The sequence below is a fragment of the Heterocephalus glaber genome, unplaced genomic scaffold (genome assembly GCF_053883595.1).
Source record: "Heterocephalus glaber isolate CG9 unplaced genomic scaffold, H.glaber_assembly_v1.0 deba00001175, whole genome shotgun sequence".
Taxonomy (NCBI): Eukaryota; Metazoa; Chordata; class Mammalia; order Rodentia; family Bathyergidae; genus Heterocephalus; species Heterocephalus glaber.
Window position 1 is genome coordinate 20,690 of NW_028258207.1, and position 15,201 is coordinate 35,890.

Sequence of the window (15,201 nt, forward strand, 5' to 3'; positions counted from 1 at the left end):
GCCTTGATTACTGGAGCTTTAGAAGAAGTCTTAAAATTGGGTGCTAAACATCTTCCAACACTGTTTTCGTTTTTGTTTTTGGCTTTTCTGTGTCCTTTGTACTCCTACATAACTTTTAAATTTCAATATTCAGGTCTTCATTTATAGCAAGTATACACAGACCTGAATTTTTATATATACCTTGTGTTTTCTAATCCTGATAAATTCAAATACAAGTTCTAGGGGCTCCTAGAGATTTCTTAGTATTTTCTCTGTAGATGGCCATTTCATCTACATATAAAGATTTGGCTTCTACCTTGCCAATCCTATCCTAGTTGTGTCATTTTATTCCCAGACTATTTTGGTTTAGACCTATGTTTCAAAGTTTAATGGACAGATGAAGAGTAGGCATATGTGCCCCTGTTCCCCACTTTAGGGAGAAAGTATTGTATCGTCTCCATTCATAGAAGGAGTTTTTGTTGGAAGTATGGAGTACATGTCTTTGATCTGTTGAGAAGGTTCTGTTCTACTTCTAGTCTGATAGCTTTTACCATGAACAGCTTTAGAATTTAGTCCAATACTCTTTCTCCAACTAGTGACAGAATCATATGGCTTTCTCCTTTCCTCTGTTAAAATGATTACTTTTGGGGGTGGATCTTCCAATGCTGAACCAACACTGCCATTCCTATAATAAAACCACTTTCTACATACTGCCAGATCTGACTTCTAAGAGTTTTTTTTTGTTAAACAAATTTCTATCTATGTTCATACTTTTTTCTTCTATTATCTTTATCCAGTTTTAGGATTAGCACAATGTTGATTTCCTAAAATGAGGGGAGAAGTGTTCCTTCTTTTTTCTGCTTTAAATGTTTGATATAATTTATCAGTTAAAATGTTTATGAGCCTGCGGTTGTCATATAGGTAGGTTTTCAAGCTAGGAATATACTTTCTTTAATAGGTGCTATTCAAATTTTATATTTCCTCCAGAGTTAGTTTCATTAATTTGTCTTCTAAATTACTTCTTAGAAGTTGTCAAATTTATTTCAAAAAAGATTTTTGTAATATGCTTTCTATAACCTTTTAAATTCTGTAAAATCTGTGGTAATGTCTCCTAGATCTTAATATTGTAATTTTAAAAAATGTATAACTGATATTGTGTAACAGGAAGAAAAGGTCTAAAAGAGCAGGGGAATTGGGAGGGGTAGGGGAAGAGAAAAAAGGAAAAGGAAAAAATATGAGAAGAGGAAAAAAATGGAAACAAGGTCTTTGCAAATAGGGAAGGGTGGAGGGGGTGAAGGGAGTGCAAGGGAAGGGGAAAAAAAATAAGAACCAGGAGACTCATGTAATGGTACAAGATCCCAGTGATGAATGTAACTGTATTTTATACCTAAAATGTACCAATAAAGTTAATAGGGAAAAAATTTTAAAAATTTAAAAATTAAAAAAAAAGAATGTGAGTCCCCAAGCCGAGCCACATACACAAGTTTGAGTTTTCTAGGAGCCACATCTAAAAAGATTTCCCACTGGGGAGTAACTTGGTACAGCACGAAGTGGAATGCTGTTGAGAAACAGGACCTCTGCTGAGAGCTTTTCCTCTCCCCATCAGCCCGCCGTCCCTGGTGATGCCCTGGTGATGCCGCCCTGGGCAACACATTAGAGTCACCTGTGATCCAAGCCCACAGCAGCTGAATTTCGGGTGGACACAGACATGGCTGTTTTTAAATGTGCAATCTTGGGGTTGGGGAATGGTGGGCTGGACCAGAGCTTCTTGCATTTATGCATCAGAATCACTCTGCTCCATGGAAAATTGACTGCTGCCTACTGGTATGTCTGACTCAGTAGGCCTGTGGTGTGAGAAGGCAGCTCCACGCCTACTTCTCTACCCAAACCCTCTGCCTGCCCGTGCTCCCCACCTCCTTGGCTGTCTCCATGGTTACAAGCTGCTCATCCTCAGACTGCTCCCAGGTCTGATCACTACTGGTTGTGTCCAGTTTCCCCTCTCACCCTCCTGGGCATGACTCTCTAGCAGCACTTCTTCTCCCTCCTCGCCTACCTGTCACCCTCCTGGTGTTGTGGCAAAGCAGAACAACTCTGTGCTATAGCCAAGTGTTACAGCTCTGAGGCCCAGCCGAGTGTTATAGCTCAGTGCCCCAGCTACCGCAATTTGAAGACTCAAGAATCTGAAGGTCACTCGAAGAGGTGGGGAAAAAGCTTTATTACACCAATGGGCTCAGTGGAGTTCATACTCTGAAGTCGGAGTGCTCTGCCAGAAATGAGAGTCTCCTTATACAGGGATTTCCAGGGTAGGCAAGCATGGTCCCTGAAGCGGGGGTGGAGTACAGAACATTCCTGAAAGGGGTGGAGCTAACAGAACATTCCTGAGAGATCATGAAGTTCAAATAGTTACAAATCATTTTGATACATTGGGCAGGAGCCTGCCCAGCAGCACTTACATTTCTGGAACAAAACCATGGAGGCAAGGCAAGGGCCTGCCTTTTTCTATTTATAGTATTGCTCTATACTGGGGCCTGCCCCAGCCGCAGCGTTCTATCTGTCTACCCTCAGCCCACAGGGCCAGAGTGTCCAGTTGGTTTGTCTGGGATCCCTCAAAGGGAAGTTTTTCTGGGGTTTTAAGGTGTGTCATTGGCTGGCTGTGGTAACATGCCTGTGATCCCGGTGCTCTGGGAGGCTGAGACAGCCTAGGACTTAGTGAGACCCTGTCTCAAAATAAAAAATAGAAAAAGGCCTGGGGATGTCGCTCAATGAAAAGGCCCTGGGTTCAATCCCCCACACTGAAAAATAAAAGAAGCAAGACATGTCATTTGCCAGCTTTATGATCCAAATCTAGTTTTGCCACCTTATCTTGGACCTCAATTTTCTGACTCATGAAATAAAAGGATTGAACTTAAATCATTGCTAAATTCCCTTTAATCTCTATAAAATAAGCAATTCCTCTATGACCTGAAGTAAGAGAGGAAACCAACCCTCCATATGGAATTGGGCAACTATGGGTTAAATGTGTTATTAGGCAACTATGGGTTACCTGGGTAGCTATGCTCTTTGTGGGATGCACCTGAGTAGCCATGACAACTTCTGTAATCTGTCACCAAAGGAGCGGAACAGACTCAGAAAGTCCTGCCAGAACTCTGCTCTCCCCGCCCTCTGCTGCTCTGCTTTGTGTAAATCCTGCTTGCTGTATTCCCAGGGAAGCTCCAATGGAATTAGGCTTCATAGATGTAAAAAGAGGTAGATAAAGAAGAACAAACTTCTATTCGGGACTCTCTAGACTGACAGGAGTCACTCGCTGAGCTGCCGGCATTAAAGCCAATTTGCTCCTTCTTCGTGTGTCAGAGTAGTCTGACTGGGAATCCCATGTAGTTTCCTGCTGCAGAAGGAGTGAACGATTGTCTCACTTTCTTGGTGCAATCCACCTTACCTCCATGGAATAAAGTATATTAATGATGAAGCAAATGGAAACAAGCACCCACAGCAACAAATAAAATTATGTGCTTATTAAAAATAGAAAATGATGATTCAAAAACGCCTGTGTGCATCTCCAAGGCACTTAAAGGAAACTGGTTTGGGCCAAGGCAGTCAGCTGCCCTCATCCAATCTGCTTGGAATCTCCTAAGAATCTCTGTCAGTTTGAAAAGTCTCTTTTGGCAAAACACACTCACTACCTATGGCTAAATGCAAAGGGCAGATCACAAAAGAATGTGCAAGGTGAGCTCCCTTTGCACATGGACATACCACACAGAGAAAACCTTTTGGCGGTGACATATCCATAGGCCAACTGCAGCCTCTCAGGATGATAGCTAAAGAGTAATTTTAAACAGTGTTGTTTTCGGTTATAGTTACTTTTACTTTTGCCTATAATGAACCTGTTATCCCAGCTTCAATATGAAAATTGCCAACCCTTTTTGGAAACACCTGTTTTTTCAAACCTGTACCTCCTGAGTAGTACACTAAGCCTTTCTGCAAGGAACTGGGTCACAAGTATCATTTTGTCAGCAGATCCAGCCACCTGCAACATGAGCAGGAGCCTGAGTCCAAGCATCTCCTGGGAAAAGAGACAAATTACTTCCTCTTTTCAGGCTTATAGATTTTATTAGGTGAAGGAGGCTCTTTCCAATTTTAGTGACCATGACCTCCTGTCCTTTGATTCTGAGCGAAGCAATGTGCCCTACTTTGGCCAGTGGAATCGCTAGCTGACTTGACACAGAAGAGGAGTGAGAAGGTATTTCTACAACTGGATCTGCAGTTTTCCCTTATCTATCGAAAGAACAGGCCTTGACACCCTGCTGGTGGCCCCAGGAGCTGGATACCAGGAGAAGCAAAGCCACCCTAGCCCCTTGTGGGTGTGCAGACTTGTGAGTTAGAGTAACAAATGATTGTTGATTTGTGGTGCACAAGAGCTAACTGATAAGAAGTTGTCATTGTATATATTTTAGAGAGAAGAAAATTAGCCCTTAGAGAGGCTCAACAAGTTTATAGGGGTCTCTGTGATGCCTTCACCCACTCCTTTACCCAGGCTTCTGTCTAGGCACAGAGCTTAATTAACCCAGCATATAAAGCCCCTCAGGCATCTGTGAAATAAGTTCTACTGTTGTTACCCTTTCACAGGGGAGGAAGCAACTGACTTGCCCAGGGTCACCAGTAGTGGTGTGTGGCTTGAAACTAGGCCTTTCTCATTCCAATTTCTCTTCATCTTGCTGCTGCTGCTGCAGTAGTCTTGATGCCAGGTGGGGAATCACAGGTGACACAGATAGAGGGATGAGTTAAACACCCCAAACCACAGAGTTTGTGTCCTGACACCCACGAGTAGAATATGTCAGCACCTAGGACTCTCCAGGCCGTGTCTCCAACTCCGACTACAGTGATGTTGGCACCTGTATTGGCTCCCTTTCCTTCCCTTCCTGTCTCATTGCTCACTCCCTGGTGGATCTTCCTGGCACCAACTCTCAAATCATCAGCTCAGCTTAAGAAAGGCACAACAATCAGGAGCTCCAGAGAGGAGAGTGCTCCCCAGGTAAGATCTGGATGCAATTTATGCAGCATTGTCCTAGTCACTTACCTCCTCCCTGGGACACAACACCGACACCCACAATTTAAAGGAGGAGAGGTTTATTTTGGCTCATATTTCAGCCCATAGTTGGCTGGCTCCAAGGCAGGATGGCATAGCAGAGGGGACTGGCAGAGAGCTGCTCAGGGCATGGTGGACAGGAAGTAGAGAGTGAAGGCACATAAACCCTTCCGAGTCACACCCTCATAATCCAGTCATCTCCCAAACACATGGGCTTTGGGGCGCATTTGAGATCAAAACCATAGCCAGTGTCTGGTGTGACAACTGGGCTTCGAAAGCCTGGAAGGGGAAAGGATGCAGAGGGAGCTCTGCGTTGCAAAGCTTCAAAGGAGAAAGGAGCAGCCACACTGGAGTCCCTTCCTGCCCCAGGGAAGGAAATGCTTCTCTGCTTAGCAAGGTGCCTTTGGCTTTAGAATTCTTCTACCTCCCCTGAAGGAATAATTTCCCTGCTCTGAACTGGAAAAGTTGAATGTGCCAGTGAGATCACTTGTTCTTTCAGTCACACTGATGGATCAAACTTATTATTATGTTTGCTTTTACAAAATGTCCCTTCTTCCATCCAGGATCAAGTACTTGACAAAAGAACAAAACCCAGGGCAGAGCAAATGATAAAGCCTGATCTGCACCCCAAAAGTCGGGCTGAGGGCTGGCCACTTCTTCTGCACACTGACTGGGGTGGGGATGGCAGTCTGTGAGGCTCGCAGGGGACAAATAGAGGGCTTCTCTGTCCCCCAGAGCATCTGGAATATGTGCCAGGTAATTGCCCCAGGTGGCCTGGCTGGGAACCAAACCAGAAGAGGTTTTCAAAAAATAAGGGAAGCAAAGCCAGCAGGCTCCCAACTTTCTCCTTGGAGGATGTAGCAGCCTGAGGTCATGCAGGCTGAAAATGTACCTTGAAGTCCCTCCAAAGCATTGACCAGTACCCAAATGATACATTGCCAAAGGAAAGGGTTGGAGAGCAGTGCTCCTCACTGTAGATACGTAGGGAAAGGGACAGATGGATAAGGAAATAATAGGATGAAGGCCTCGGTGAGCTTCCTGACGAATCCTGACCCGAAAGAGTTAAACCTTTGCTAGAGGGAGGAATTAAGAAGAAAAGCAAGGGAACTGATGAGCAGCATGGCTCTGCCAGGTGCCCCAGCTAAAGTTATTTGCCCCTCCCCACCAGGCAGTAAAGTATGAAAGAGATCAAAGGGGAAGGGGACTACATAACAAAAAAGTCAGTGTATAAAACATATACTCATGCCTGGATGAGTAGATATTCTCTCACTATGTCTCCCTTTACTTAATTGCTTACTTGACCTTGCATTTAAGCCCTCCGCCCATAAATTTTGGAGTTAAGACCTTGATGGGACGAAGGAAAATCCAACGGTGCTCACCTAGGAATTTGCACATAGTCAGTGGTGGGGTTCAGTACCTAAATTTAGGGTCTTAGGGCCTGAAATAGCTCATCAGGTTGTAACAAACTCCAGGAGGGAAGGTCTTTCTGCCACACTAATAAAAAGGGCTAAAGGGAAAGGCCCTCGGGTCCTACATTTTTCCAGAGCCCCCTACTCTGATTTACCAGGGTAGCTAGTGCTCCCTTTTCTCCCTTTCCAATAAGATGTCTTCCTTTCCTTAAACTTTGTGTCTTTGATCCTTTACTGATATGGAGTTTACAAATCCCGGTGAGCTGCCCACCTGCGGCAGAACTTGTCAGAGTGTTGGTGCTTGTGCCCTGGACACAACAGGCCCAGAGCCCGAGCTCCCCTTAGTCCGTAGCACTTCCTGTGGGGCCATGGGGTCCTGCACAGCATCCAGGTGACATCTGTATCATCATGCCTGCAGTGTCATGGTTTCCGGTTTCTGAGTGAGAGATTTGAGGATGACAAAGGTCACACCACAGCCAGCACTCCCAGTCAAATCTGACTGCCCGTCTGAACCCCAAATGCTGCCTTCTCACATGCGCCTCCCACAGTGCACCCCCGGGATGGCCATAAAGCCACATGGAAGCACCAAGGAAGAACACGTGATAAACACGCGTCGAGCAAGCAGCATGCAGACAGGGGACAGTCCCTGTGCTGATCAGCCCCAGCCCGCCCCCACCCCACCCCACCACCCCATGGGCACTGCAGAGTTCCGTGTTCTTGCTGTGTGGCCTCCATTCTCCAATCTCTCCTTCCCTAGGTCTCCTTGTTCTCTCAGAGACCCCCCAGCCCATATGGCCCCAGTGACACTGTCATGGTCTAGATCTCAAAAGCCCCGAAAACCTGCATGTGTGGAAGGTGAGCGGATCGTGGGGGCTCATGGTCAAGTTGCTCTCAGGAGGCGGGGCCTGGCTGGAGGTGGGCACTGGGGTGGGACCTGGAAGGGCGTGCCTCCCTTCTTCGCTCCTTCCTTCACCCTCTCTGCTTCCTGGTTGTCATGCCGTGAGCAGCTCTCCTGCACGCAGACCCTTCCGCCATGCTGCTTCTGCCTGGAGCCACCAGACATGCAAGGACTGGACCCTCTAAAGACGTGAGCCAAAATAAACCTCCTCCTTTAAGCCAAGGGAGTCTGGTATCATGTCTCAGCAGAGAAGGTGACTAGGACAGGCACCAAATGTATGTCTTTTTCCCTTCAACCCTTCCAAGGCAGCTTAAAGGGTGGAAAAGAGAGACCCTTCCCAATGCCCTTGTCTATCAGCTTGACCCAAGTGGTGGAAACCTTAGTTAAGCTGGATCAAGCAAATTGAGGGGGAAAGGAGAAGAGGAATTGATCAGCTCATGTTTCTGGAAAGCACAGGGATTTTAGCTTCAGGTCTGGCTGGATTCAGGGGCTCAGGTGATCTATTACTTTCTCGCCCCTTGCATGGTCACTAGGGGAGGTGTCTGGGCCTCACTCGCTGAGGCTTCAATACTGACGGCGAGGGGAGGAGACCCAGTCGGGCTGACACACAACGTACAGCACAGGACAAACTGATAGTGCTTCATTAGGACGACCCTCAAACACAAATCCCTACAGGATTGTGGCTGTCACACGGCTGGCTGGGGCCGCTGAAATCGTCATTCCTCCACCTCCCTAGTGTCACAGCTCTGCCTCCCCAACATGTCTTCTGGGTTTGGAGAGCCTGCGAGGCTGCCTCCAACGCCCCCGCGAGGGCACCCTTAGGGCCTCATTCAGGAAGACAGTTTAGGATGGTGCCACAGGGGCCACCTGGATCTGGGCTCTGAGTGCTGTCCTCACATGGGTCCCTCTCCCGCACAACCCTGAGTTTGTGGAGGATCGAGCAGCCCTGTCATGAGGGCCACCCAGTCACCACTGCTCCCCCGAACACGAGGTGACCCTAGGAGAGGACAGCAGTCAGACAGTGACTGGAATGCCCAGAAGGTCTGCGAATCACCTTGGGGCAGAGGACCTCTAACAAGGGAACCCCGAAAATCGCACTCCCCTTCTGGGCCCCCCCTGCCCTCCCTGGGCCTCCTCGGACCCCGGAGCCACAATGTGTCCAGCAGCACCCCAAGTTTGAGGGGAGCACTGTGCCAGAGACCCCACAATCCTGTGCATCTCCGGATGCCTGCAGGGCCCAGGGGGAGATGTGTGTGCCTCTCCCCACCTCTGTCTTTTGGCTCAGAGGGGCCCCTGCATCCCCTCCTGCACCCACCTCCTTCCGGGAAGTGCTGTTCACTTCCTGTTTTTTTCTTTTGAGTCTGTATTGCCGGTCTGGCCTCCAACTCACAGCCATTGTCCTGCCTGAGCCCCTGCGTGCTGGGATCACAGGTGGGTCCTACACCCCTGGAGTGTTGTTTGCATGGTTTTCCATCTTGGGAAGAGGAGCCGCTGATCCCTGATGCTCACCAGGACATCACATCACTTGCAGTGAAAACCCATGTCCCCTGCCCCTGCCCAAGCAGGCAACTGCGCTGGGTGGGCACACAGGCAAACACATCCCCAGGACACTCCCAGCCCTGGGACTTCCAAGGCGGGAGTTCACGCATTTAAAGATTTTCCGTTCTGACATCTCCTCCACCAGGACGGCACCTCTGGGACAGAGTTCCAGAAATCTTCCCAATATCCATTCTCCCTTAATAATCAAACAGGTACAATCCTGGGCTTCCCTTGGGGATACAGCTAGCCAGTGAGATACAGGCAGAAATTCTGAGTGAGACTTCTAGAAAATATCTTTATTTCCAGCCCTTCTTCTACTTCCTCGATGTATTCCTGTTATGATGGTAGGAGATACAGCAACCTTGTTATGACCTCAAGCATGGAAGAAGCTGTGTTTTAAGGATTGAGAAACAGAAAAGCATACTAAATGTGGGTACCCGAATGACCCCTTATTTCTCATAAGTAAACAAACAAATGTCTAATTATTGCAACGTACTTCAAGCAGGCCTGCAGTGATCCATGCTTAGTACTGAGAGTGTCTTTCTCCTTAAACCCTCCCCAGTATTAGGCCTCAGGCACACCCCATATCTGAACATTAGCTGTCCAGTGGGATTATCCTCTAAGAAATGCAGATTATGAAGCTGGAGATGTCAAAACCAGCTATGTACAGGGGCAGCCACATCTGCTTGGATAAATGAGCCCTGGAGAGAGACAAGGAAGTGACCCAGGATGGCTCTGCAGGTGGGGATGGCCGGTCCAGGGTGCTCAGCGAGTCCCCGGCGTGTGTGGCACACACCCCGCCTTTCCAGGGCCTCTCCCTTCTCCATGGGTCCCAGACAGAAACTTCTCCCACTAGCCCACCCAGGCTGGACAGTTCAGACAGCGGCCATCTGTAGGGGCAATGGGAGAAGGCCGCACCAGGGAGGCAGTGAAAGGCTGGGGAGATTTTTCATGGTTTTGTGACACAGGGTCTCACTATGTAGCCCAGGCTGGCCTTCAACTCATGCCAAGTCCTCCTGCCTCAGCCCTCTGAGTGCTAGGATTACAGGTGTGTGCCACCACATGCCTGACCATGACTGGGATGATTTGGAATCATGCAAGTTGCACACCTTACAATTTAACATTCACAAAAAGCTGCAATAGGTTACACTTCCGCCTCAGGACGCGAATGTGTCTTTTGATGCTTCTGCCGCCAGGCAGCGTTTAATCATCCCCACAGCCAAGGGCCCACAAAGGCCTGGCCCAGCTCCTGTGTCCAGGGCAGCCAGTGGGGGTCACCTGTGGCAAGCGGACTTGGCAGCCAAGTGCCGGCCCCACCACCTGTCAGTGCCATCGGCCCGCAGGCCAAGTAGAACCTGAGTGAATGGAAATCGTGCGAGAAGGAAGATTTGAGAAAATTACACTTTCTCCATAGAAAGTGTTTTCAAAGCATGTTTAAAAGCCTTCCACCTCATTTCGCAGCCGTCTGGAAGAGCAGCCCCAGAGAGGGCCCAGGAGGCTCCACCTCAGCCTTCCTGTCACCCAAGCCCGGGCCTCCCCCTGGCCTCCCCATGTGCTTGCTATAGGCTGTGACCAGCTGCCTTCCTGGGTCTCAGGATTCCTCCTAAAACCCAGATAGATGCATGGGCTTGACACCTAGGTGAGCTGTAACAAGTTACAAGAATACACACCCAGGCCCCCTTGGACCAGAACAGTAGGAGCAACCAGGGCGGGGGAGGAGAGCAGACCCTGCTGGCTTGGAATAGGTGTTTGGGTGAGGCTGGGCCAGGGGCACCAGAAGGGAGATGTGGCTGCAGAGTGGGTGCAGGGCCCACCCCGCTGGGCCCCATTTGCTAGCCACGTGGTAGCGGGCGAGGGTGGAACTGACTCCTGGTCTCAGTGTCCTCATCGGGAACAGGGACGGGAGGGATCAACACAAGGGGCTGTGGGGAGACAGAATGAGTGACTTCTACAAGGCCCAGCTACACGACCTTGTTCTGAAACCTAGTGGCTGGAAGTTTCCAGGACTACTTTATTCGCTCCGTTTCTACGGGTCAGACAATTAGGCAGGCACACGGGAACTGCTCCTCTCGGCCTTGTGGTGTCTCAGGCAGCAGCATGGCTTGGAGGCAGGGGCTGGACCCCACTGAGGGCACATCGCTTGGGTGGCTGTTGGTGGTCAGGACCTGGAGGAACTGCAGCCAGCTTGCTGTGGACTGAACCACGTCCCCCCAAATGCACAGGTAACCTCCACCACCTCCAAGTGACGACACGCTGGGCCGAGCCTTTACGTGGTGACTGAGTTAAAAGGAGGAGCTCAGGCTCGTGTTCAGGTTAAGCCCGAATCCAACGTGACCATGACTGGTGCCTTCACAAGGACAGCAGGAGACAACAGCACATGCACAAGTGCAGAAGAGCCTTGCCAGGATGCCACCTATGAGCCACGGAGCAAGGGCACAGAACACACCAAGGCTGCTGACTCCTTGACCTTAAACTTCCAGCCTCGAGAACGAAGTTACACAAAGAGAACCATGGAGCACATAATCTTTTGAGACCTTTTTCACCTAGCATGATTGTATATATCAACTGTTTGCTACTTTTTATTGCCAAGCAGTATTCTATGGTATTGAACATATCATAATTTGTTTATCCACTCATCTATTGACAAACATTTTGTTTATTTCCAGATTTGAGCAATTACAAATAAAGAAGTTATGACCAATTTCATAAGAACAGGAGTTTCCATTTGTCTGGGATAAATGCCCAGGGCTGTAACTGATGAGTCATAAGTGTATGTTTCATTTTTTAAAGAAATTACTGAACTATTCCCACCAGCAATGTATGAGAGATCCAATTTTCCTCACGCCCATTAGGATTTGGTTTCGGAACGTTCTCTTTATAAAAACTTTTTAGCTGTTCTAAGGGGTGTGTGGCGATGTTCCATCATGGTCTGAACTTGCATTTCCTCTTAGTGTAATCTTGAACATCTTTTCATGTGTGTATTTGCTATCTCCATATCCACATGGATAAAATATCCGTTCATGTCCTTCGCTCATTCTAAAACTTAACAGCCCAGGATGCTGTTTATCTTAACACATGCATCCTGTGGGTACTTTAAAGGAATGTGTCCTGTTGTTGGCTGGGGTGTCCTGACAATGTCAACTAGACCACAGACTGGCGCTGGTGTTGGTGGAGCTTTTCTCTGACCTCAGTGACCTCTGCCTCGTTGTTCTATACGTTGTGAAGAGACAGGTGTTGGGGTCTCAGCTATACTTGCATATCTATTTCTACTTTTAGTTCTATCAGTAACTGATTGGTTTCTTTTGAGGGTCTGTTATGGGGTAAATTGACATATAGGTTTACCTATAATTTTATAGGTAAATTGACCTTTTATCATTACCTCTTTTTTATTCTGGGTAATTCCTTCCTGCTCATGATTCAACTTTATCTGAAATTAGCCTTCTAATTTTCTATCACTATAAAAAAAAAGTCTGCCTTTGTGCTCATTCACACTTACTAGAAATTGGTTATAGGCTTTCAACTCCAAGTATTTAAAGACTTTTGACTATTGACAAATTGCCCTGCATAAATATACTGCCTCAGCACTTGGGCATTATCAGCTTAACATAATTATAACTTTTCAGGGGTGGGAGGCAGAAATGTTATCTCCAATTCTTTGGGGGTGAGGGCAGACCTGGTCAGTGCACCCCCAAATGACTTAAATCCTCATGGATCCTAGCAAAAAGTCAAGAGTTTTAAAACCCATGAATCAAGAAATGGAGGCAAATGTGTGTTCTGAAGCTCTGCTTAAATTCCAGCAGCAACAGCAACAGCCCTAAGAACTGGGAGTAGGGGATAGCCAGATGTGCTAGGGCACAGGCAGGCGGCTGGATCCCAGCAGCAGAGGGCTGGGGTGTTCATATTTAAGCCCATCCGGCATTGCATGTTTTAAAAGCAGGTCACCTACAAGCACACCTATGTTTATAGCAGCACAGTTCACAATAGCTAAATCTTGGAAACAGGCTGTATGTCCATTAGCAGATGAATGGATAAAGAAAATGTGGTATTGGGCCAGGGATTTGGCTCAGCGGTTTCACCGTCTGCTGTGCAAGTGTAAGGACCCGAGTTCAATCCCTGGTACCAAAAAAAAAAGGAAAAAAAAGAAAATGTGGTATTTATACACAATGGAGTACTACTCCACCATAAAGAAGGACAAATTTCAGTCCTTTGTAGGAAAATGGATAATGCACCTTGAGTAATGGCAAGTGAAATAAACCAAACACATAAACTTAAATATCGCATGATTTCTCTTATATGAGAAAGTATATATAAACTAAAGAGCAAAATAAAAGACAGATGATAGGAAACAGGGAGATAGATCTTTTCCAAACAGAAAAGGGACCAGGAGATGTAGGGGGGGAGGGAGGAAGAGGAGAGTGGAAGAAGTAAAAAGAATTAACATGTGTTATGTACATGTACAAAACCCCACGGTGAATGTAATCATTATGTACTACAGATAAGTACTAAAAACATTAAATAAATAAAAGCAAGTCATATATTACTTATTTTGCTGCACTTGGTTTATCAGCAGAACTTGCTTTTAAATTTATTACCAGAACTCCCATAGCTGTGTAATTTTTTTCCCCTAAAACATTCATTTATTGGCTCTCATTTTAAAACTTAAGTATCTGACTGTCATCCAAAATAAAAAAATGACGAGATGTTTACAATGGAAATCACAATCAGAGGGCTGACATTTGACATGTGACCTTGTCGCTGTTCTTTAACATAAAGTCTTAGGCAGCTTTTCCCTCTTAACCTAAACTGGGCTGTGGCTTTCTGGGGTTTCACTGTCACGGAACCTCATGGTGGCAGCTGGCACTCTCAGCCTTGTTCCTGTAGTCTTTGCTATGATTTTCACCCTCTTCCTCTTTTTCAGAAGGTGATGAGCTCTTGGTGTTTTCTGCAGGGTTGACGGCTGTTTTTCCAGTTGCGAACTTGCACTTTTAGCCCCACTGTCCTCGGGGTTTGTGGGCTTTGCAGGGTCACTGCGGGGCTCTGGGCTGGGCTTCCCCGTCTCTTCCCCGGGCTCTTTGGGTAACACTTTCCTCTCTTCGGCTGTTTTGCTATTTAGGTGAACAGCGGTGGAGGAATTTCTAGCATCCTTGGCTTTTTTTGTGCATAGAAGTCCGACCGTTGTGACTGGAACCGGGAGGGGCAGCCACCTTCTGGTCCTTGCCGGCCTCTGCCTGCTCTTTCCTCGGCGGCCCCTAGATAAAGTTCTCAGAAGGCCTGTGATGTTTCTGGGCAAATCGCAGGAGCTTCTCCTCTCTCTCCTGTCTCTGATGCTATAAACAAAATACTCCAGCGCACTCTGCTTAATATTGGGAATGGAGTTTTCCACAAGGGCTTCGTGAAGAATAAATTTTACAAGAGGAGATTTAAAACTTTCATATCCCAGCTCACCGAGGCTTTTAAGAATACGGGTGATTCTAAGATAGTTGTGCCGAGACATTCACATAATGAAATCTTTCCTGCCAGTTAACAGCCCGAGGAACATTACCCGTTTTATCAATCAATTTTATTCCAAAAAACTCTAGCATCATTTTATAAGCCAGGAGGAATCTTTTAATTGCTTCTTTTGTCTTTTTGAACACCTCGATTTCGTATGTAGTTAGTTCTTTAGCATAAAAGTCCAAGCCTTGCTCTCTCAGGGGAAACAGCATTGAATGTAAGTGTGGCTGTGCTCCCCCTTTCCGTAATCTCCTTTCCATTTATTTAGAACTTCGTCAATGTAAACACCATCTGGCTTAAATGGAATTTTATTCTCATAAAAACGAAAATTGCTCAAGTCATTTTGATATCGGATATCTTTGTGGGTACTGGCGTCGGTATTTGTACAAATCTCTCGCAGCATAAAAACTTTTCTTGGTTTAGCAGTTGCTTGAGTGGAATCACCGTCCTGCCCGGCGCCCGCCGCCTCCGCGTCCCGCGCGGGGCTGCCGCGCTCCTCCGGCTCGGGCTCCGGCTCCGAGTCGGTCTGCCAGGTGGAGTCGCAGTCCTCCACGGTGGTGGGCTCGCGGAGGCCGACCCCGCCGAGCAGGTTGCCCATTGAGAGGCGGCGGCGCGGCTGCAGCAGCTGTGTAATTCTAACGAGTAAAAGCGGCTCAGGACACAAACACTACTCCGATTGCGCAGATGAAGCTGGCAGGGTGCCCGCGGATGTAAACTACAACTCCCAGCATTCCGCGAAACTGGGCGGTGCTGGCCGAGGCTGGCGCAGAGTTCCCTGTCTGCGCACGCGCACATGTCGC

At 47.5% G+C, this 15,201-nt stretch overlaps 1 pseudogene; it reads right to left on the reverse strand.

Annotated features, from left to right (window-relative positions):
* Positions 1-12,808: 12,808 nt before the first annotated feature.
* On the reverse strand, positions 12,809-15,172 carry LOC101725067 (opioid growth factor receptor-like protein 1 pseudogene; annotated as a pseudogene).
* Positions 15,173-15,201: the final 29 nt, after the last annotated feature.